This window comes from Silene latifolia, chromosome Y (assembly GCF_048544455.1).
Source record: "Silene latifolia isolate original U9 population chromosome Y, ASM4854445v1, whole genome shotgun sequence".
Lineage (NCBI taxonomy): Eukaryota > Viridiplantae > Streptophyta > Magnoliopsida > Caryophyllales > Caryophyllaceae > Silene > Silene latifolia.
Window position 1 is genome coordinate 318,060,270 of NC_133538.1, and position 22,016 is coordinate 318,082,285.

The window sequence follows — 22,016 nt, forward strand, 5'->3', positions numbered from 1 at the left end:
TCATGGTGGTCGATCGACGGTCTTCGATGAAATGAGCTTCGAACGCGATGGTTGGTCGATCGATCGATTGCATTGGTCGATTGACTGCTCTAGCTGCTATTTGACTTCTGAAAACTCGTGGAATTGTCTTTTGGGTTTTGAATTGCGCACCAAGGTCGTTCCTCGGGTGAATACTTCATGTCATATGCAATGCAGGATACTCGGGGACGGATTTAGCTCGATTTCCGCTGGATTCTTCACATTTCTGCAATAATATACAAAAATACGGAAGTAGACGGAAATAAGGAGAAATGTAGCATAAACTACATGAATGAGCTCTGAAATGCGTGTAAAATGGGATGTAAAACATCATATAAAAGACACGCATCAAACTTCCCCAAACCAAACCCTTGCTTGTCCCCAAGCAAGAACTGGACTCGATCTAATGACCTAATGGAACGATTTCAATTCAGAGCGAAATGCAACATGTAAAGCCTAAACCATTTTAATGCACAACCAACAATCAATTAGCAAATGAATCATGCAAACGAGTTATGGAGTCAATAAAACTGCTCAACCGTCAACTGTAGAGACTCATCAAATTGGACTCTCACGGGTCGCTCAAATCACTCAATAAGTACAGGTGAATATATGTAAGATAAAAAGAAGTAAATGTAATGACGCTCACCTAACTACGACCTATAAGAACATGCCTGCAGTCTAATATGAAAATAATCTCTGCAACCGTACACACGCATTCCAACCAACAAGAGACCATGACACATGCCGAGGTATATATGTGGATATGTGAGGTATGGGTAAGAAGAGGCAAAACGTTTTATGGTAAAGTGGAGGTACAGGTGATCAAGCTAGTACCAAAACGGAACCAAATGGCAACATCCAACTTCTTGCTCATAATCAACAGAAACGGTGCTATAGCAAGCACAAATCTCACAATTTCCAGAGATAAAAGTAATCAACTAACTCCCCATAAAATATGAATTACACATGGGAGCAAAAATTGCCAAAAGATAAAGATTGAATTATGCGAATTTGATTCTTTCTCTTTCTCGAACCTCGGTCGATCGACCTATAAGGGCAGTCGATCGACCGCTTAAACAGTACAAAACTCTTTTTTTTTCTTTTTTTTTTCTTTCGAATCATTTTTCATTTTTTCTCTTTCCTTTTCTATTTCTTTCTTTCCTTCTTTTCATCTTCGCAATATTATCTCAAACATGAGCATATGCCACCAAAAATGAGTAACAACCCCAAGAACACAGACTACTAGCTTGACAAAGGACAGGCTAAATGTAGGATGTAGTAAATGGGACAAAAAGGGATATTTTTGGCAGTGTGGAGTTCATGGGCAAAACGAGAAAAGGAAACCTCTACCACATGTGTCAACTAACCACAGACCGAATGCGTACAGGTATTAAGAAGATCAAGTTCATATTTATGCACATTTATGTGACATGCCTCATAAGGAGTACTACTCACACCCTAGATAAACTGGTCATGAATGACACCAGTTATAGGCTCTAAATCTCAGAAATATGATGTAGTTTGCCAATTTTCAAAGTCAAGTCTCAAGTTCAGCAAATAATTAACGAAAACTCGTAGACATGCAATTACGATTCTACTAATAACATGTCAATCAAGCAAGCCTCGGGCAAAAACAGGTGCAAATGCTATATCATCCTTGAAATACTACCGTTCCGACTCGACCTATATGCTAAAATAAACGTGCATTTTATGGAAATTTTTGAAATTTTTCAATTTTTTTGAATTTCGTATATATATAAAATGAAATGAACAATGCAAAACAGAATGTAAACGTGAATGCAAGCAAATGATATGCGACGCAAAACCCTTCCCCAAACCAAATCGCACAATGTCCCCATTGTGCAAAATCATGTAATGAAGAAAAGAGAAATGGGAATTTGCGTAAATTGAAATAAATAAACAAGACGTGATGTGGAAATCGGGAACTTACAAGACTTTAAGCGCAACAAAGGAAACCTCCCCAAACCAGCGTGAGCTTACAAGAATTTGCGTAAATTTGATACCCGTCGTGAGGTGTCAAAAATAAGATTTATAATTTCCAACTACAACTATAGCTAGCGGCAGTCGGGTCGAACCACAGAGAGGCAGATGTAAATTCTAGTTGTCTAAATTCAGTCTAAGGTAACAAGTGTGGGGGTTTAGTTGAATTGGTCTACAGCTAAGAGTAAATAATAAACTAGAAAGACGGATTAAACAGATAAAGAAGGAGTACTAGGATGGTCGGTTTATTAAAGCTTCGGCAAAGATACTAAACAGGTCTAAATCGAACACAAGTGAGGCGGGAAACAAGAGGTCCTCTCGGTCCACTCTTAACAAATAGCATCTTTCGATCTCGCTATAGGTCCCTAATATCACTAATACTGACTCTCGTCCTGAAGAGTGACTAACGGTCTAAACTATACCTATCTTTCGATCTCAGCACAGTTTAGTCATCTTAATTGGTGGTCAAATAACTTTCCCTATCTTTCGATCTAATGGGTCAGTCATAAATTAAGCATCTAACTGGTCACATGAATTCGATTCGTTAAATACAACATTAAAATCAATTAAAACGAAGGGTAACCATACGAGGTCAGTCGATCGACCGAGAATGTCAGTCGATCGACTGACACGCGAATCAGGCCGTGTTTACAAGCAAATGATATGCGACGCAAAACCCTTTCCCAAACCAAATCGCACAATGTCCCCATTGTGCAAAATCATGTAATGAAGAAAAGAGAAATGGGAATTTGCGTAAATTGAAATAAATAAACAAGACGTGAAGTGGAAATCGGGAACTTACAAGACTTTAAGCGCGTGAAGGAAACCTCCCAAACCAGCGTGAGCTAGGAGGTTTCAGTAGCCAGCAGTGCTACTAATAGGTACCTGAAAAGACAAACAAAATCCACGTATAAAATCGAGAAGATAATTTGAAGCGGTAAAATTGTGCACAAATGAGAAAATAGAAGAAATAAATAATTGGACGGAAAATAAAGTGGAGTAGAAAACTCCCTTAAGTCCGCATATCGACCAAACACATCAGGGGAAAGGTCGTGAACAGGTACAACATCGTCCTTGGTCGATCGACTAAGGACAATGAATCGATCGACCAATGTGTCGAACAAAGAGTTCTCCTGGAAGGTGCAACTCGACGATCGACCAATGTGGTCGATCGATCGATCGAAAATACCGTTGTACTCCTGATTTCTTCGTATTTGCTCAATAACTTGAGCTAATGAGGTCTAAAAACCTGCAAGTGCACAATAATACGCGCCCAAAATTGCGCAAAACCCAAAAAAAAGTCTCAAACGTATAAAATCCTAAGCAAGCAAAATAAAATGCGAAGTTTTCGCGCACACAAAAGCAATAAAAAGTGTCTTAACAAAAGCAAATAAAATGAAGTTTATGAAGAGCTCGATCAACTAATAGTTGATCAAGAATGACCACGGTATGGCCCACTTCGTCGGCTTCTGGCTACTCGAGGTAGCCTCAATGGTGCTTATCTCGAGCAAAATTTGCACCCTTCTTAGCTTCCATGTCCGTATTGCTCAACGGATCAACCTTCTCATCATCTCCCCAGTCACGGATCTCTTCGGGCTTGTCAGAATCCAAATCAGACATTTTGGCTTTGACCGACTCGTCATCAACAACTTCATCAATTCCATAGCTCAGGCAACCAAGACCTCCTCTTTGAATGATAGGCTTCTTCGCAGTTGCAGTAACTTGCAGCTCTTCCTTCCCCAAACCAGCCCCTGCATTATCAAAAATAGATAAATCTTCCACCAATTTGCTCCCAGTCTAGGGCGGAGGGGTTAACACAGAAGTAGTAATAGAGACAGGCAATTCAGGAAGCACAAAGTACGATTTCTTCTCAGAGACCGTATTACAAGTCACAGGCCACATGGGGTCCTTTTTCTTAGCAGGTTGGGCAAAGACAATAGAATGCTTTCCCACTTTGAAAGTCAAGGTTCCTAGACCGACATCTATGACTGCACCAGCAGTGTGCAGAAATGGCCTACCCAAAATAATGGGTATTTGAGCATCCTCAGGCATGTCAAGTACAACAAAGTCGACGGGGAAAAAGAACTTCCCTATTTGGACAGGGATGTCCTCTAAGACCCCTATTGGCTGGACCGCAGATCGGTCAGCCATCTCAACTGTCATATCTGTCACTGCAAACCTAGTCAATTTAAGCTTCTTAGCTAGACTCAAAGGCATGACGCTTATACTAGCTCCTAAGTCACATAATGCCTTCTCAATAGAGAAGGTACCTATATTGCAAGGAACAGAAAAGCTACCCGGGTCCTCTAGCTTATGGGGTGCAGTGTGAGACAAGTAAGAGCATGACTCTTTAGTTAAAGCGACAGTGTGAACATGTTCAAGCGACTTTTTCTTTGACAGGAGTTGTTTCATGAATTTAGTGTATGCCGGCACCTGGTTAACTAACTCAAGGAAGGGTACCTGAACATTCAAGCTACGAATAACTTTTTCAAACTTACTGAAAGATACACGTTCCTTTGTTGGCACTAGTCTCTCCGGATATGGGGCTGTAAGAAGTACCTTAGCCCTCTCCTCTGGGTTGCGCATGCCGGCATCCGTGGACTTAGGCTGGAAGTCCACTGCCTTCTCCTTGTTAAAGCTCGAATCCACCTCAGACCGTCTCAAATGTGAGCCATTAACCATCGTCGGATCGAACTTTGGAATTGGGATGGACCCATCAGCACTTGGGTCCGGCCCTAACACTTTCGGAGCTGTCGTGCCCCGAAACAAATAGTCCCTCAAGTTATCGGGCATCGGAGGACGAACAATCTCGCTATCAGCAGTAATCTTGGTCGATCGACCACTCTCCTCAGTCGATCGACCGGGGTGCACAGTTCCAGAAGCTCCTGTAACCCGCATATCAGTCGATCGACTGGGTGTATCAGTCGATCGACTGATATACCTGGCAGACGCCTTTTTCTTTGAATTATTCGTTTCAGCTTTCTTTTGACTCGGATCTGCCTCATTCTTTTCAACAGCATCCTCGACCATGGCAGGCCTCTCCAGGGTGGACCCACTCCTTAATGTGATGGCGTTTAAGGTCTCCTTTTGGTCGGTTTGAGTCGGCAAGTGTCCCGGAGCTCGAGAGGTACTCTTACTAGCCAATTGAGCAATTTGGCTCACTAGTAGCTTCATCCCGGCCTCTCGTGCTTGGGACTCCTTTAGCAACAAGTTTTTGAACTCAGTAAAATCAGAACTGTGAGATTGTTGTTGCTGCTGCGGCACAAAAGGAGGTTTCTGATATTGTTGTTGCTTTTGATGAGGGGGCACATAGGGTTGCTGCTGTGGAGGTGGAGTGGGATTTTGGACATTTTGGCTACTCCACCTCAGGTTGGGATGAACATTAGGCTCATAGTAGGTGTTTGTCTGCCTATAATGTTGGAAGGCAGCACAAGACTCAAAGGGACTTGGGCAATTGTTCGAAATGTGTCCCTCAGCTCCACACCTTTCACAGACGAAAGGACCGTCTGACACAACATTTACTTGGTACATCCCACCTTTAGAAGCTCCTCCTAATTCATATTTGTCAAATCTTGCAGTGAGAGCTTCAAGTGCAGCAATAGAGGAAGATTCAGCAGCTCTCCTCTAGTTCCCTCTGGAATTCCCATACTCAGCCTTGTGGGTAGCTAGATCGTCAATGATCTTCCAACCCTTGGTTGCTCCCAAATTTTCAGCAAATCGGCCATTGGCTGCAGCATGCAAAATAGCCCTCTGATCCTCATACAGCCCATTATAGAAATGATTGCACAAGCTCCATTTTTCGAAACCATGATGTGGTATGGTTCGCACCAGCTTCTTAAATCGGACCCATGCCTCGTGGAAGTTCTCATCCGGCCCTTGTTTGAAACTTGTGATTTGGGCTCTAATAGCGATCGTCTTTGAAGCAGAAAAGTACTTCTTGTAAAATGCCAATGCCAAGGAATTCCAGTCGGTGATCCCATGAACGGCTCGGTCCAGATCTCTATACCACTCCCTTGCAGCATCACGAAGGGAGAAGATAAACATGGTCTCCTTGATCTGGTCTTGGGTCACGCCGGCGGGTGGGGGTATGGAACAACAGTAGTCAATAAAGGTCTCCATATGCTTAGCTGCATCTTCATTTGCGGCTCCCCGAATGGTTTCTCTCAACCATATTGATGTATAAAGGCTTTGGTTCGAACTTCCTGGCATCTCCTGGTAATTCGAACCCCTTATATAAATTTTCAGCTGTCGGCTCAGAATGACTAGCTATACTCGCTTCCTCGGCCATGAATGGAATTTCTGGAGAAGTGACTGTCTCGGCTGAAGAAGTGAAAACGGGTGAAGAATGTGGGTCTTCTTCGAACAGGTCGTTCTCGTAATAGCTTGACAGAGTACTCAGCTCTTCCTCTGTCGGTAATACCCTTTGTGTTCGTCTCAACTCGCGCAAAGATTTCTCTATCTCAGGATCAAATGGTACTAGTTCACCACCCTATGACTTGCGCATAAGAAGAAACTACAAAAAGAATATAAGAAAAGTTTAAGGAACAGAAGTCCCTTAAACTGAGAAAGACTAAAAAATAAAACAACTAAAATTAGAACTATTATCTCCCCGGCAACGGCGCCAAAATTTGATACCCGTCGTGAGGTGTTAAAAATAAGATTTATAATTTCCAATTACAACTATAGCTAGCGGCAGTCGGGTCGAACCACAGAGAAGCAGATGTAAATTCTAGTTGTCTAAATTCAGTCTAAGGTAACAAGTGTGGGGGTTGAGTTGAATTGGTCTACAGCTAAGAGTAAATAATAAACTAGAAAGACGGATTAAACAGATAAAGAAGGAGTACTAGGATGGTCGGTTTATTAAAGCTTCGGCGGCAGCATACTAAACAGGTCTAAATCGAACACAAGTGAGGCGGGAAACAAGAGGTCCTCTCGGTCCACTCTTAACAAATAGCATCTTTCGATCTCGCTATAGGTCTCTAATATCACTAATACTGACTCTCGTCCTGAAGAGTGACTAACGGTCTAAACTATACCTATCTTTCGATCTCAGCACAGTTTAGTCATCTTAATTGGTGGTCAAATAACTTTCCCTATCTTTCGATCTAATGGGTCAGTCATAAATTAAGCATCTAACTGGTCGCATGCATTCGATTCGTTAAATACAACATTAAAATCAATTAAAATGAAGGGTAACCTTACGAGGTCAGTCGATCAACCGAGAATGTCAGTCAATTGACTGACACGCGAATCAGGCCGTGTTCAATACTTTGCCGCCTACGCTAAAATTCGCCTACATCCTAGCACAAATAATCTAGCTACTCATGCTAAGGGTAAAAACAATAATAATAACGATGAAACTAACCACTGAATTCATGCCTGAAACGACAAAGTAAACAATTAACTTAAACAAATGAATTGGCTTTGGGAACTTAACTAGCAATTCTATACTAATGAAAATAAAGAAGAACTAAAATTAGGGCAGAAGAATACCGAGATTGCAAAGGAAAGATTAGGAATAAGAACTGAAAATCCAATGCTCAACAATAATCCAAACCCTAATTCTGATATTGAATGTGAAATTTAGATCCGAAACTAGATGTAAAAACTGACTTGAAAACTGAATGTTTATGTTACGTTATATAGTAAACATACGTAACTTTTATTTCCAAAACCTAAAACATAGTGGGCTTATGCTTCCTCAGTCTTTTAATTCTCGTCTGGAATAGCAGTTTGGTCGATCGACTGATCATGGTGGTCGATCGACTGGTCTTCAGTAAACAGTAGCATCTGGAACCCGATGGTTGGTCGATCGACTGATTGCATTGGGCGATCGACTGATTGCATTGGTCGATCGACTGCTCTAGCTGCTATTTGACTTCTGAAAACTCGTGGACTTGTCTTTTGGGTTTTGAATTGCGCACCAAGCTCGTTCCTCGGGTGAATACTTCATGTCATATGCAATGCAGGATACTCGGGGACGGATTTAGCTCGATTTCCGCTGGATTCTTCACATTTCTGCAATAATATACAAAAATACGGAAGTAGACGGAAATAGGGAGAGATGTAGCATAAACTACATGAATGAGCTCTGAAACGCGTGTAAAATGGGATGTAAAAAATCATATAAAAGACACGCATCAATTTCTCTACCTCAAAGACAAATGCTATTAGAGCTCAGATCACGAGCTTTAAACAGGGTTCGGATGAGAACTTTCATGAGGCATGGGTCCATTTCAAGAAGCTGGTGCGAACCATTCCGCATCATGGGTTTGAGAAATGGAGCTTATGCAATCAGTTCTACAATGGGCTCTATGAAGATCAGAGAGCTATCCTGGATGCGGCAGCTAGTGGCAGATTCCAAGAGAATATAGGAGAGACTAAGGGGTGGAAAATCATTGATGACTTGGCCACCCATAAAGCTGAGTATGGAAATTCCAGGGGAAATCAAAGGAGAGCTCTTGAATCTCCTTCTGTAGCTGCATTAGAGGCTCTCACGGCGAGATTTGATAAGTACGAGTTGGGAGGAGCTTCAAAAGGAGGGATCTACCATGTGAATGCTGTTTCAGACGGTCCTTTCGTCTGCAAAAGATGTGGTGCTGAGGGACATGTTTCAGACAACTGTCCTAATCCCTTTGAGCCATGTGCTGCCTTTTAACATTATAGGCAGACAAACACTTACTATGAGCCGAATGTCCATCGGAATCTAAGGTGGAGCAGCCAAAATGTCTTAAATCCGACTCAACCTCCACAACAGCAGCAGCAACAGAATTATGTGCCCCCTCATAAGCAACAACAGTTCCAAAAGCCTCCATATGTCCCTCAAAGAAGAACAAAGAATCCCAAAATTCTGAGTTTGCCGAGTTGAAGAATTTGTTGTTGAAAGAATCCCAAGCTAGAGAGGTCGGGATGAAGATGTTGGAGAGCCAAATTTCCCAATTGGCTAGCAAGAATACAACTCGAGCTCCGGGACATTTACCGACTCAAACTGATGAAAAGGAGACTTTAAATGCAATTACCTTGAGGAGTGGGTCTACACTTGATGGGCCCACTATGGTTGAGGACATCACTGAAAAGGATGAGGCGGAACCAAGCAAGGAGAAGGCTGTGACGAACAAAAAAAAAAAAAAGACGATCAGCAGGTATGTCAGTCGATCGACTGATATACCCGATCGATCATCAACTGTCCGCGACAACCGAAGCTCATGTTCTGTAGAAGTCGGGCCGATCGACTGACCAAGCTGCTGAAGGTGATTCTTTTCGTCCTCCGGTGCCCGATAACTTGAGGGACCACTTGTTTCGGGGGTACTACTACCCCGAAAATATTGAGGCCAGACCCGAATGCTGATGGGTCCGTTCCGGTTCCGAAGTACGACCCTTTGTCGATTAATGGTTCACATTTGAGACGGTCTGAAGAAGGGTCAAGCTACAACAAGGAGAAGCTGGTGGATTTTCAGCCTAAGTCCACTGATGCCGGCATGAGAGATTTAGAGGAGAGGGCTAAGTTGCTACTTTCAGCCCCCTATCCGAAGAGATTAGTGCCGATAAAGGAACATGTATCATTTAATAAGTTTGAAAATGTTATCCGTAGCTTAAATGGACAAGTTCCTTTTCTTGAGTTAGTAAATCAAGTGCCTGCTTATATGAAATTCATGAAGCAACTCTTATCTAAAAAGAAGTCACTTGAAACTGTGCATACTGTCGCACTCACTGAGGAGTCTCATGTTCTTATTTGGGCCATACTGCACCCCTTAAGCTAGAAGACCCAGGTAGTTTTTCAGTCCCATGTAATATTGGCACCTTTCCTATTGAGAAAGCCTTATGTGACCTACGAGCCAGTATCAGTGTGATGCCTTTGAGTCTTGCTAGGAAGTTAAAGTTGAATAGGTTTGCAGTCACAAACATGACAGTATAGATGGCTGATCGTTCTGCGGTCCAGCCAATAGGAGTCTTAGAGGACATTCCCATGCAAATAGGGAAGTTCTTCTTACCTGTTGACTTCGTGGTACTAGATATGCCCGAAGATGCCCACATTCCTATTATTCTAGGTAGACCATTCTTGCACACTGCTGGTGCAGTTATTGATGTTGGTTCGGGTACTTTGACCTTTAAGGTAGGGAAGCACTCCATTGTCTTTGCCCGCATACAAAGGAAAAAAGACCCCATGTGGCCCGTCACTTGCAATACGGTTTCTGAAAAGAAACCTTATTTTATACTTCTTGATATGCCTATCTCTACCTCTACTCCTGTTGTGACACCTCCGCCCCAGACTGGGCGCAAAGTGGAGGAAGATTCTTCTGTTTTAGACATTGCTGGAGCTGGTTTGGGGAAGGAAGAGCCGCATATCGCTCTAGCTATGAAGGAGCCAATAGTTCAAAGAGGCGGTCTAGGATGCCTTAGCTATGGCACGGATGAGGAGCCCGAAGATGAGCCAGTCAAAGCAACATAGTCTGATCTGGATTCCGATGAGTCCGAAGAGGTCATTGAATGGGAAGATGTCCGACATGTTGATCCGTTGAGTTCTGCGGATGTTGGAGCTGAGAAGAGTGCAGCTGAGAAGATGAGCACTATTGAGGCTACCTCTTGTAGCCAGAAGCCGACCAAGTGGGCCATTCCGTGGCCATTCTTGATTAACTAATAGTTGATTACGACTTTTTCAAAAACTATACACTTTATTGCTTTCGTTGAACTTTTTATTGCTTTGTGTGCGCGAGACTTCGCATTTTAAGTTTGCTTAGGATTTTATATACTTTAGACTATTGCTTTGGGTTTTGCGCAATTTTTGGCGCGGTATTATGTGCGTTTGCAGGTTTATAGACCATATTAGCTCAAGTTCTCGAGCTAATTGAAGAAATCAGAAAGTTACAAAGAGTTTTCGATCGATCGACCGACCTCTAGGGTCGATCGACCGGGCGCGAACTTCGTAAGCTCTGTTCTTTGTTCACCTTGGTCGATCGACTGGGTGATGTGGTTGATCGACCACCCAGAGCTGCTGTACCTGTTTTCGATCATTCCCCTGCTGTGTTTGATCGATTTGCGGAGTTCAGGGAGTCTTTTCTCCACTTTATCCTCCGCTTAATTTCTGTTTTCTTTGTTTTATCATTTCCGCACATAATTTTACCATCCCAATTTTGCTTTCTCGGTTTTATGCGTGGTATTGTTGTCTTTTCAGGTACCTATTAGTAGCATCTGCTTGCCTCTTTGAAACCTCCTAGCTCACGCTGGTTTGGGGAGGTTTCCTTTTGCTGCGCTTAAAGTCTTGTGAGTCTCCATGTCTTCACTTCATGTCTTGTTTACTTAATTTTTTCGAAAATTCCCGTTTTCTTTTTCTTCATTACATGATTTTGCACAATGGAGACATTGTGCGATTTGGTTTGGGGAAGGGTTTTGCGTTGCATTTCATATGTTTTTGCATTCGCGTTTACATTTTGTCTTGCATTGTTGTTTAATTTCTCCATATTTACAGGAAATTCAAAAAAAATTAAAAATTTCAAAAATTTCAAAGCTCATTGCACGTTTATTTTAGCATATAGGTGAATTCGGAACGGTAGTATTTCAATGATGACATTGCATTTGCATCTGTTTTATCGCTTAAGCCTTGCTAATTGACATGTTATTAGTAGAATCAATTGCATAGTCAACGAGTTCTCGTTAATTTATTTGCTGGACTTGAAACTTGACTTTGATTTTTGGCAAACTACATCATTTTCTGAGTTGTTAGAGCTTATAACTGGTGTGATCTATGACCAGTTTATCTAGGATGTGAGTAGTCACTCCTTATGAGACATGTTTCATTAATTTGCATAAATATGAACTTAATCTGCTTAATACCTGTGTGCATTCGGTTTGTGGTTTGTTGACACATGTGGTAGAGGTCCCCTTTTTCTCATTTTGCCCATAAGCTCCACACTGCCAAAAACAGCCTTTTTGTCCCATTGGTACATCCTACATTTAGCCTGCTCTGGTCAAGCTAGTAGTTTAGTTTTTTGGATTGTTACTACGTTTTTGGTGGCATATGCTCATTTTGAGATGAAGTTGGGAAGTTGGAAAAAGGAAAGAAAGAAAGGAACAACGAAAAAAAAAAGAGAAAAATGATTCAAAAAAAAAAAAGAGAGTGTTGTACTGTTTAATGCAGTCTATCGACTGCTCTACTTGGTCGATCGACCGATGCCCGAGAAGAAAAGAAATAAATTCGCATGATTCAAGTCTTTATTCAAATGGCGATTTTTGCTCCCATGTTTCATTTGTATCTTATAGGGAGTTGATTATTTCGGAGATTGTGAGTTTTGTGCTTGCTATAGCACCATGTGGATTGAAGTTTGAACAAGAAGTGGATATTGTCATATGGTTTTGTTACGGTACTAGCTTGATCACCTGTACCCCCACATTCCCATAAATGTTTTGCCTTTCCTGCCCATTACCTCACATATCCCTTATTTTTCTCGGCATGTGTCATGGTCATTTGTTCAGTTGGAATGCATATGTACGGTTGTAGAGATTACTTTCATATTATATTGCAGGCATGTTCTTATAGGTCGTAGTTAGGTGAGTGTCACTAACAAAATGAATTATTTCTATCTTTCACATATATTCACATGTATTTATTGAGTGATTTGAGCGACCCGTGAGAGTCCATATTGATAAGTCTCTATAGTTGACGGTTCAGCTAATTTTGACGACTACATAACTCGTTTGCATGATTCACATTTCTAGTTGATTGTTGGTTGTTGCATTAAATCAGTTTAGGCTTTACATGTGCATTTCACTCTGAGATTGAACTCGTTCCATTAGGTTTTAGGATCGAGTCTAGTTCTTGCTTGGGGACAAGCAAGGGTTTGGTTTGGGGAAGTTTGACGCGTGTCAATTATATGATGTTTTACACCCTACGTTACACGCATTTCAGAGCTCATTTATGTGGTTTAAGGCTACTATTTGCCCCATTTCGTCTACTTTCGTATTTTTATGTAATATTGCAGATTTATGCGGAAATGAGTAGATATTGAACCAAATCCGTCCCCGAGTATCTTGCATTGCATTTGACGTGAAGTATTTGCTCAAGGAACGAGCTTGGTGCGCATTTGGAGGCCCGAAGGACAAATCCACGAGGATTTAGAAGTCAAGTATTAGCTAAAGCAGTCGATCGACCGCTACCTATGGTCGATCGACCATACCTCAACTTCCAGGAGCCACTGTTCAGAGCTTACCAGTCGATCGACCACACTGCTACTTTGACGTGAATTAAAAGATCGAGGAATAGCAAGCCCATAGTAGTTAGGTTTTGGCAATAAGAACTACGTTGTATTCTATTTAACGTATGCTAGGTTTTGAGAACGATTATTCAGTTTTTATCAAGCTTTAATCTAGTTTTATTATCAGAAATTCTTTAGGGTTCTTTAGTTTATAATCTTTTCCATTCAATAAAAGTTACTTTGGCATTCGGGTTCTTGGATCTTTATTCTCTGCAAATTCCGTTCGGTATTCTCCTGCTCTTATTCAGTTTCATTGCTTATATTTCGTTAATAGTATAGAATTGCTAGTTAGTTTCCCGAAGCCGATTATCGTTTATTGTTATTTGTTATTTAACTATTTCAAGCATGAATCCAGTAGTTTTATTCATTAATATTGTTGTTGTTTTTATCAATACCATTAGCAGCTAAATAGCTTGTGCTAGGATGTAGGGGAACTGTTGATTAGCCGGCATTAGAATAGGGGACCCTGAATCGCGCCATGGTCGATCGACTGGGTACGCTGGTCGATCGACTGGCCTCGTGAGATATGCTTCATTTTAATTAATTTAATGGCTTTGTTTGACGAATCGAGTACACGCGACTAGTTGAATGTTTAGGATTTGACCGACCCAATAAAGATCGAAAGATAGGGAAGGGAGATAGCCTACCTAATTAAGATGACTAGATTAACGAGATCGAAAGATAAGTTAGTTTAGCCTTTTAGTCACTTTTCTGGACGAAAGTTAGTATTAGTGATATTAGGGACCTGTAGCGAGATCGAAAGATGCTACTTGTGAGAGTGGACCGAGAGGACCTCTTATTTTCCCGCCTCACGCGTTTGATTTAGACCTACCTATAGTATCTTTGCCGCAAAACTATAGTGAACCGACCATCTTAGCACCCTTTTAATCCTTGACTTCATCTACTGTTTAGTTTATTTTACTTTTATTGCCTTAGATATAGATCACTCAAATCAATCAACCCCCACATAATGTTACCTTAAGACTAGAAACAGACAATTATTAATTAGATTCGCCTACCTGTGGTTCGACCCTGTTACCACTAGCTTCTGTTAGTTTTAATAGGTATTATAAATATTATTTTTGGTACTCACAACGACGGGTATCAAACTCCATAGTACTATCGAATACCCACAAAATAAGTGTTGCCAACTCTGTCTTACTTCCATAACGCTCACTAGCAAACTCAATACCAAGACAATCCACCAAACAAGATCAACACCAAGACAGAATGTTACATTCTACCAACCTTAAAACAACTTCGTCCTCGAAGTTAACTCATACACATAAACATCATCACTCAATCCATTAACACTATCGAAGTTTACTCACACTCCTAACATCATACTAATACAAGCACTACTATTACCTGTAATAAAATCGACCATCACACAAATCCATCCTTATTCTACATCAATACTCAAACTTCCAATTGCAACCTGTATGACCATCAACTCTCTTGTCGCATCCTACTCCTCTTAAGATAAATGTTACGTCCTCGTAAATCACTAATACTAGGTCCTTTGCTATACCCCTCATAATCCTCATTACCACCGCATGTCAACGATAATCCACTATAACCTCAACATCTACAACCGTTCCTATATCTAGGGCTCTCTTTCTCTAACAGTCCTCATACCTCAATTCATTCGGCACTCCATATAACCTATACCATAAAATCCTCAGCATAACCACTACCCCAACTCTTCAACATTACCGCCAAATGACATACTTCTATATATTTATACACTCATCTCCACGATCATAACTTACGATCCACAATTGTTACACACACTCTCATTAGCTTCTCAAGTTCATTTCTTTTATTACCACAAAATTCACCCATAACTTAACATGATACTAAGTCCCAATACTCCGTACTAACTGTCCCAATAAAAAAGTTATAAACCACCTGTAGTTTCAAGTTCAATACCACACCTGTTCCACAATTGTCTTGCCATAACTATGTCCACCAATGCCTCATCTAAAACAAGATCAAAGGTACTCTAACAACCTCTCACAACTGTGTCCATTAACAGAATATTACTATACCATGACAACAACAGAAGCATACCCAACTCTCTTTCATATCATACTCTATCCCCACTCCCAAGCCGACACTGGTAAGAAACATCGGTAAAAAAAACAACAGTCTATATGTCCAAACCGAAACTCATTGGAAATAACAGTAAATAAAACAACAATCTATATAACTGATATATACTTTCAAAAGTTAGTCTCATCAGTATCCCGCCTACTCTACCACAACCGATGACGGCATCGCAACACCGCCATCAATACCAGCACCGCAGCGCGAAAATACTTGTATCACAACACCAATTACCGTGCCTGGATTGCCACCCGGGGCACAACAACCATATAGATAGTCATCACAACTTATACAATCCCATAACACTGACTCAGTATAACTTCCTTGACCAGAAGACATTCTTAAAACCGCTTTACTAGATCACAACGCAACATATTACATGGAATCACAGATGTTAACCTTATGAATATTATCCATACCATGACTCATGAGGTCGGAACAACACACAAACACACAAACATTTACACATATCATGGACCCATAATCGAATCTAACTAGCCAATCCTGATCACGTAAGTTACTACCTGATAAGGGTTACCTCTCACCCGTGCTTAACTCGTATACCTCTTCTATTACATTCTCCAATTCGCATAACTACCACTTCCTGACAAATGTAACCATACCATTAATACTCAACTACTAGCACCCGCCTCCTATAATAACATTCCATACCCCCTCACAACCATACATATCAACCCGGCCTCTACAAAAAAAAATCAACCTCTTTAGAATGGCTATCTTCCCTATTTAACATCATCCTTAACCACTAGTGACAACACTAAGACACCACCATCTTTTATGCAACTACTCTCTTACTATCACTTCTTAATATAACAATCTATTTTCTTTCTTTGGTTATGATCCCAAATAACGAACATCAAATCCATCAACAAAATTTACCTCAACATTACTTCTAATTCTATGCTTTATTTCATCGTCACCTAACTCTCCACCAAAATCTCATATCCTGCAAACACTCTGCCAGTTCTTACTCCCTTAATACCTCGAAACTCACGGCTAACATGTTGTCCTGAACTCCTATATAACTATTAACTCACACCCTCTCATGATGTTATCGTGCATCTCTATGATTCCTTACTTTCATGTCCCATAACTTCGGTCAACGTTCTCCCAACTTACTTCCATCTAATAATACCAATTAATAATTCATCTCCTTCCTTCTAATACCTAACCCTTTAGTAATCTGATTACCTTCTTGTTGCTCCACAACTCAAATTCAATTAATTCATATCAATATATTCTCATTCTTTCTTATCACTGATCCTCTCCCATCATACTACTCATTCACACTTGTCACCATCAAGTCCCCACAACTAATTGGTTACCCTTTACTTAGTTGTATCTCCCTTTCGTATCCCTAGAAAACCAACATATCACCTCATACCGTTAATTGCCCAAAAAATTACACACTGGGATCACCTCTTGATAATCCAAATTCCCAAACTCGGTCACTATATATAAATCCATGTCGCGACATTGTTGGAGTTAGTGTCCTCCACAACAGTGCCTTTACATAATAAATCTCATTAAAGGAATATCATCAGGCTATTTATTATTTGATCCTCGTCAGTTGATTAACGCAAATAAATAACAGTTGGCTGACTAGAGTTTGACGTTATTGTCGCGAGATGGCGGTGATCAACTGAACCCTTTCGGTCTCACCTAAAGGAACGAACCCCAATTGACAACTAATTAATTGTATGAGATACAATTAATTTAGTCCCTTGATTTATTGACTAATAGGTTAGTCGATTATTTTTAGAGAGATTTCGAGTTGCGAACTCGTGGCGCGGCAGTTAATATTTAATTATGCGATAATTAAATAATAAGTTTATGAGATGGGTTTTAGTTAATTAATTGTTAATTCACTAAAATTGTACTAATACATTAATGTGATTAATATTAGTACGTAAATAATATGTGTAGCGATAGACGTATATTTACGGAGTGTTTTGAACAAAATTAATCGGGAAGTGTTTAAACATAAAACGATGTTTAAATAAAAATTACACGTATTTGTGCGACAAATATAAGAACCGATTTGGAAACGTAAATGGGCATGGTACCGTATAAAATAGAGTGTAATGGATGATTATAAACATAATCATTTCATTTTACTTTATACTCTTCCATAATTTATCTTTTGTTCTTTTACATGTGATAAAGGATTGGATATAAAATAAGACAAAATCCACTCCCACACTCCACCCCTCTCAACTGGTTTTCCCCTCTATATAGACCAAATTTTTTTTCAGTTTCATTCTACTCACTTGTACACTTTTGCATTCGAATTAAACTTGTTGGTCTTTCTCTCCAAAACTAATAAAAATAATTTACTAATAAGTTAGTAATCAAAAATAATTATTAAGATTGTTAGTAATATTACACATATTATCAAGGGTATATCTTATTATATATCTAGTTAATATTTGTAGGATATTGGGTATTTGTTTTTGGGTGCATATTGTTAGGAGATCTTCTCTTTGAAGATTTGGTAAGGAGGATCATTTCTTTGTTTTAAGCTCAAGAACAATCAAGATAGGATATCTTGATTGTGCCCTTATTACCATCAAAATCAATGTAATGAAATTGTTTTTCCTTAATCTTTATTATTATGCTTTTATATTAGCATGCTTGTTACATAGATCACTATAATAACATATTATGATATAATTTGTTTTTAATTAGAGAGTATAATTTAGATCTATGATCTTTCAAGTGGTATCATGAGCAAGGCTTGTAATTTGCATGTTGATTTTGAGCATATTTAATAATTTATGAGATAATTTTAAAAAAACTCAAAAATTATGTTAGAAGAGTTTTTAGCACGAAAATTTTTGGGCATGCATACCTACTGATCTCTAAAGGTTTGTGGTAAAATTTGGTGATTTGTGAAGTTATTTTGCTATTTTTAATGTATTTTGTAGAAAACCGAGTCAAAAATGCCGTATTTTGGTTAGGAGTTAACTAACAGTAGTTAAATGTTCATTCGGGTCATCAAATTTTTATTTTGTTTCATGCATATTTTCTACAGTTTGTATATTAAATTTCGAAGGTTGGTTTGAAGTTTTGCATGTTTATTGATTTTATGAGTTAAAAGTCGATAAAAGTGAATCAAATTAATCATATATTTGAAACATTTGTTTCTGCCCTTGAAAAATGTATGTACATTTAAAAATATGATTTAAAAGTTAAAATTTAAATTTAAAATGTGATTTCACCTTGTTTTGATGTTTATTGGTTTTTGTGGTTAAAAACCGATAAATATCGATCTTTTTCTTCATAAAATTTATCCGAAATTTTTGGGCAATTTTTCTGTCTTTTGAATTTGAAGGAGAAAAGGTACAAAGACAACCCCCAAGATATGTGATAAGAGTTGCGAAAGGTATAGAAGCGCAAGACAAGGGAATATGACAAAGCACTCAAAGAGAGGAAGGTATCTTCGAGACGGTAAAGAATTCCTTCAAGAGAAAGAGATCCATATGCAAGATGTTATGTAAGGAGAAACAAAAACGAAGGATAGGTCGGGTGACTACTAAACTAGTTTCCAAGGTTAAGCAAAAGAGAGTTTAGAAGGGAAATAGCACTAAGAGATAAAGAATAAGGCAAGGTATACAAAGGATGAGAAATATCTCCGAGGAAGTAGAAGCATTCTTCAAAAGTTGAACAATTCTTCAATTCTCGGCAAAAGGTACCAAGTCTTGATCTTCACGTAGGTAAGCTCACGGTCGTTGATCCAAGGGCACAAAAAAAAAACATTAAATGACGATCAACAAACATGTTAGAACCTAACAAAGAGCAAACACACCACAGACTACCAACTTAGGTCCTTAATTCTACCCATCTCTCATTCATTATTCAAGGCCAAGTTCAAAGTTAAATTCGTGGTACACGTGTGTGCGTCGGGAGCAACATATGCTCTGATACCAACTGTGACACCCCTCGATGAGGCATCAAAAGAACTATTAAATCTAAGCGGAAAAATAAGGGATTTTTAAAACCTTTAAAGTTTAAAGTGTGAAATCCACCATAAGTGATCAAACGAAAATGAAAAGTAAGATGCATAAGTTTTACAATTAAAAACGAAGTGCGTTGGGGAAAAGATATCCCACGAATAAACACAAGTCTAACGATAGGTGAGTCTAAGCAAACTATAACTAAGGTCCAAGGTTCAACGTTCTCGCTAGCTCACACGTCTTCCCCATAATTTGCATCACAAACCTGTCATTCATGTAAACATGAACGCCACAGTCAGTGGGGAGTAACTCAGGGTTCTCCCAGCCACAATATGTCAAAATGCACATAAGCAAGAACTTAATTAAACATATTGATCATGCATCATACTTGAATAATATGAACAAGGGAATATAACGATAATCATAACGAGATAGGCATATTGCATTCTTAATGAGATAGGCACATTGCATTCTTAATGAGATAGGCATGGTACATTATATTAAACATGCATTCAAGGTAACCAAAACATGGATATGAGATTAGGCATCGAATCATATGAAGAAGGTAAACAACGGATCAATTGAATAGAAAATACATGGATGGAAACCAATAGCCATTACTTGAAAACCTCTTAACAACCATAGCACGGGACGTGGCTACTAATGTCACATTCATACTTATGGCTTGCATCTCACCATAAGAACGGATGGGAACATCAATCCCGGCGATCATATCGCAACTAGGGGCTTGCATCTCACCACTAGTATCCGATAGGACCAAGACTCTCACAAACAATCATAGAAGACGTGCACTCTCGTATATAAGAACACGCCAATGACCATAATCAGCAAGACATTTACAAAGGCTTTGACTCAAACAAGACAGACCCCTAGACTCCAACCTCTTGGTAGGACGACGATCATAATACGGTCCTAGTCTAAACCTGGATCCAGACTCTCGGGATGGGCGACACCCGATTCGACAAACGATACCAAATCGTATCCAAGACTCGGAACATGGCACGCACTCGTATCCAAAGGCCGAGTAACCTCTAATCGGAGACATGGCACGCACTCGTAACCCAAGGTCCGAAGAAAGGCGGAAGGATAACCCAACCTGGGAACATGGCACGCACTCGTACCAAAGGCCCGAAGGGTAAATAAATAAGGAATGTCGAGTAGTCACACAATGTAAACCGTCAGACTCCGGTCACAAATACGAGTAACAATGACCATGTGAATATAAACACGATAGAATGTCATATGACACGGGGTCACTAATACGAGTAAAAATGATTATATAAACATAACGTAAACAATTCATGTGAAGCATGCATAAGTATAAGAGTATAAAAAATATCAAGTAATCCCATGATAAAAGAGTCTCAACACATCATACGCAAGCATTATAACCAAAGTTAAGATGCATACCCAACAAGAAACTGAAAACCCAATCTATAACAACAAGTTTAGTACTCGACTACAACAAGGGTCAACTTCAAACGGTCATAACTTGAGTTCTATACATGATAATGAAGTAAAACTAGTTGGAGGTGATAGATTATCCTCTTACGGTTCTAACGGTAGGTCATAAGCCTCAAACAAACAAGTAACGAAGAAGTTATGGCCATTTTACGAAAACTGGTCCAGGCTGAGTGCGCAGCCTGCGCCGAGGTGCGCAGTCTGCGCCGTGGTGCTGATTTGCACGACACAACCAATTCACCTTCATCCCCAAATCATTTTTTTATCATGCCATTACAATCCTAATTCCACCATATATTACCCAAGCAACTTTATACAAGTATTAAGGGTGAAATCAAAGCATAAAAGAGGGATTAAAACACAAGGTTCGATTCAAATTCAAACAATTCCAAACTAACAAATTCGTGACATAATTAAACACAATTATTAAGCATGAATAAGACGGTTTATTTACTAATTCATCCATATAAACATTCGTGTAACCCAAAGGATTGGAAATTCCTTCAACTAACCATGAGATGGTTTCTCATACAAACTCATTCAACAACAAACATGTGAAACAAGAAAAGATTCAAACTTTAACATACATATGAACAAACTACAACATATAAACACACAAATTTGACATAATGTCGAGTAACCCATCACCGTTACCTTTTTGCACTTAAATCCACAAAAGACTCGTCTACCTTTCAAGAATCCACTTCCGGGTCAACTAAACTTTCTCCTAAACATAAGAAAACACAAAATAAGACTAAGAATCAAAATTAGAAAAAGGGTACCATGTATAAAACATCTCGACAGCCCTATATAAGGAGGAAAGTCGGTGTCTTTCTTACCTAGAAAGATGGAGGGCGATGAGAGGAAGAGATAGACGCGAAAATCACTTGAATCGGATAAAAATTGAGCAAGTTATGGTGTTTTGAAGATTTGTAAGGGAGATGTATAAAAATGGTGGTTGTTGTTGGAGGATGAATGCTGAAAAAAATGAAGAGGGAGGTGTGTTTTAGGGTTTCTTCATGATTTATAAGAGGAGGAGGGAGTAGTATGCGAGCCCATTGGTTATACTAGGCCCAAAATGCGAGATTGAGTCGATATACACAAGAATTTACGTCTCAAGCCCACTACAACTCAAGACGGGAAATATTATTATTATTATTATTATTATTATTATTAT

At 39.5% G+C, this 22,016-nt stretch overlaps 1 long non-coding RNA gene across 1 annotated transcript; it reads right to left on the reverse strand.

Moving 5' to 3' along the window:
* Positions 1 to 19,335: 19,335 nt before the first annotated feature.
* On the reverse strand, positions 19,336 to 21,796 carry LOC141633579 (uncharacterized). The gene is made up of 3 exons (XR_012538377.1): positions 21,679 to 21,796; positions 21,494 to 21,566; positions 19,336 to 19,622 (listed from the first exon to the last, which is right to left on the reverse strand). It is a non-coding gene; the product is annotated as an uncharacterized LOC141633579 (long non-coding RNA).
* Positions 21,797 to 22,016: the final 220 nt, after the last annotated feature.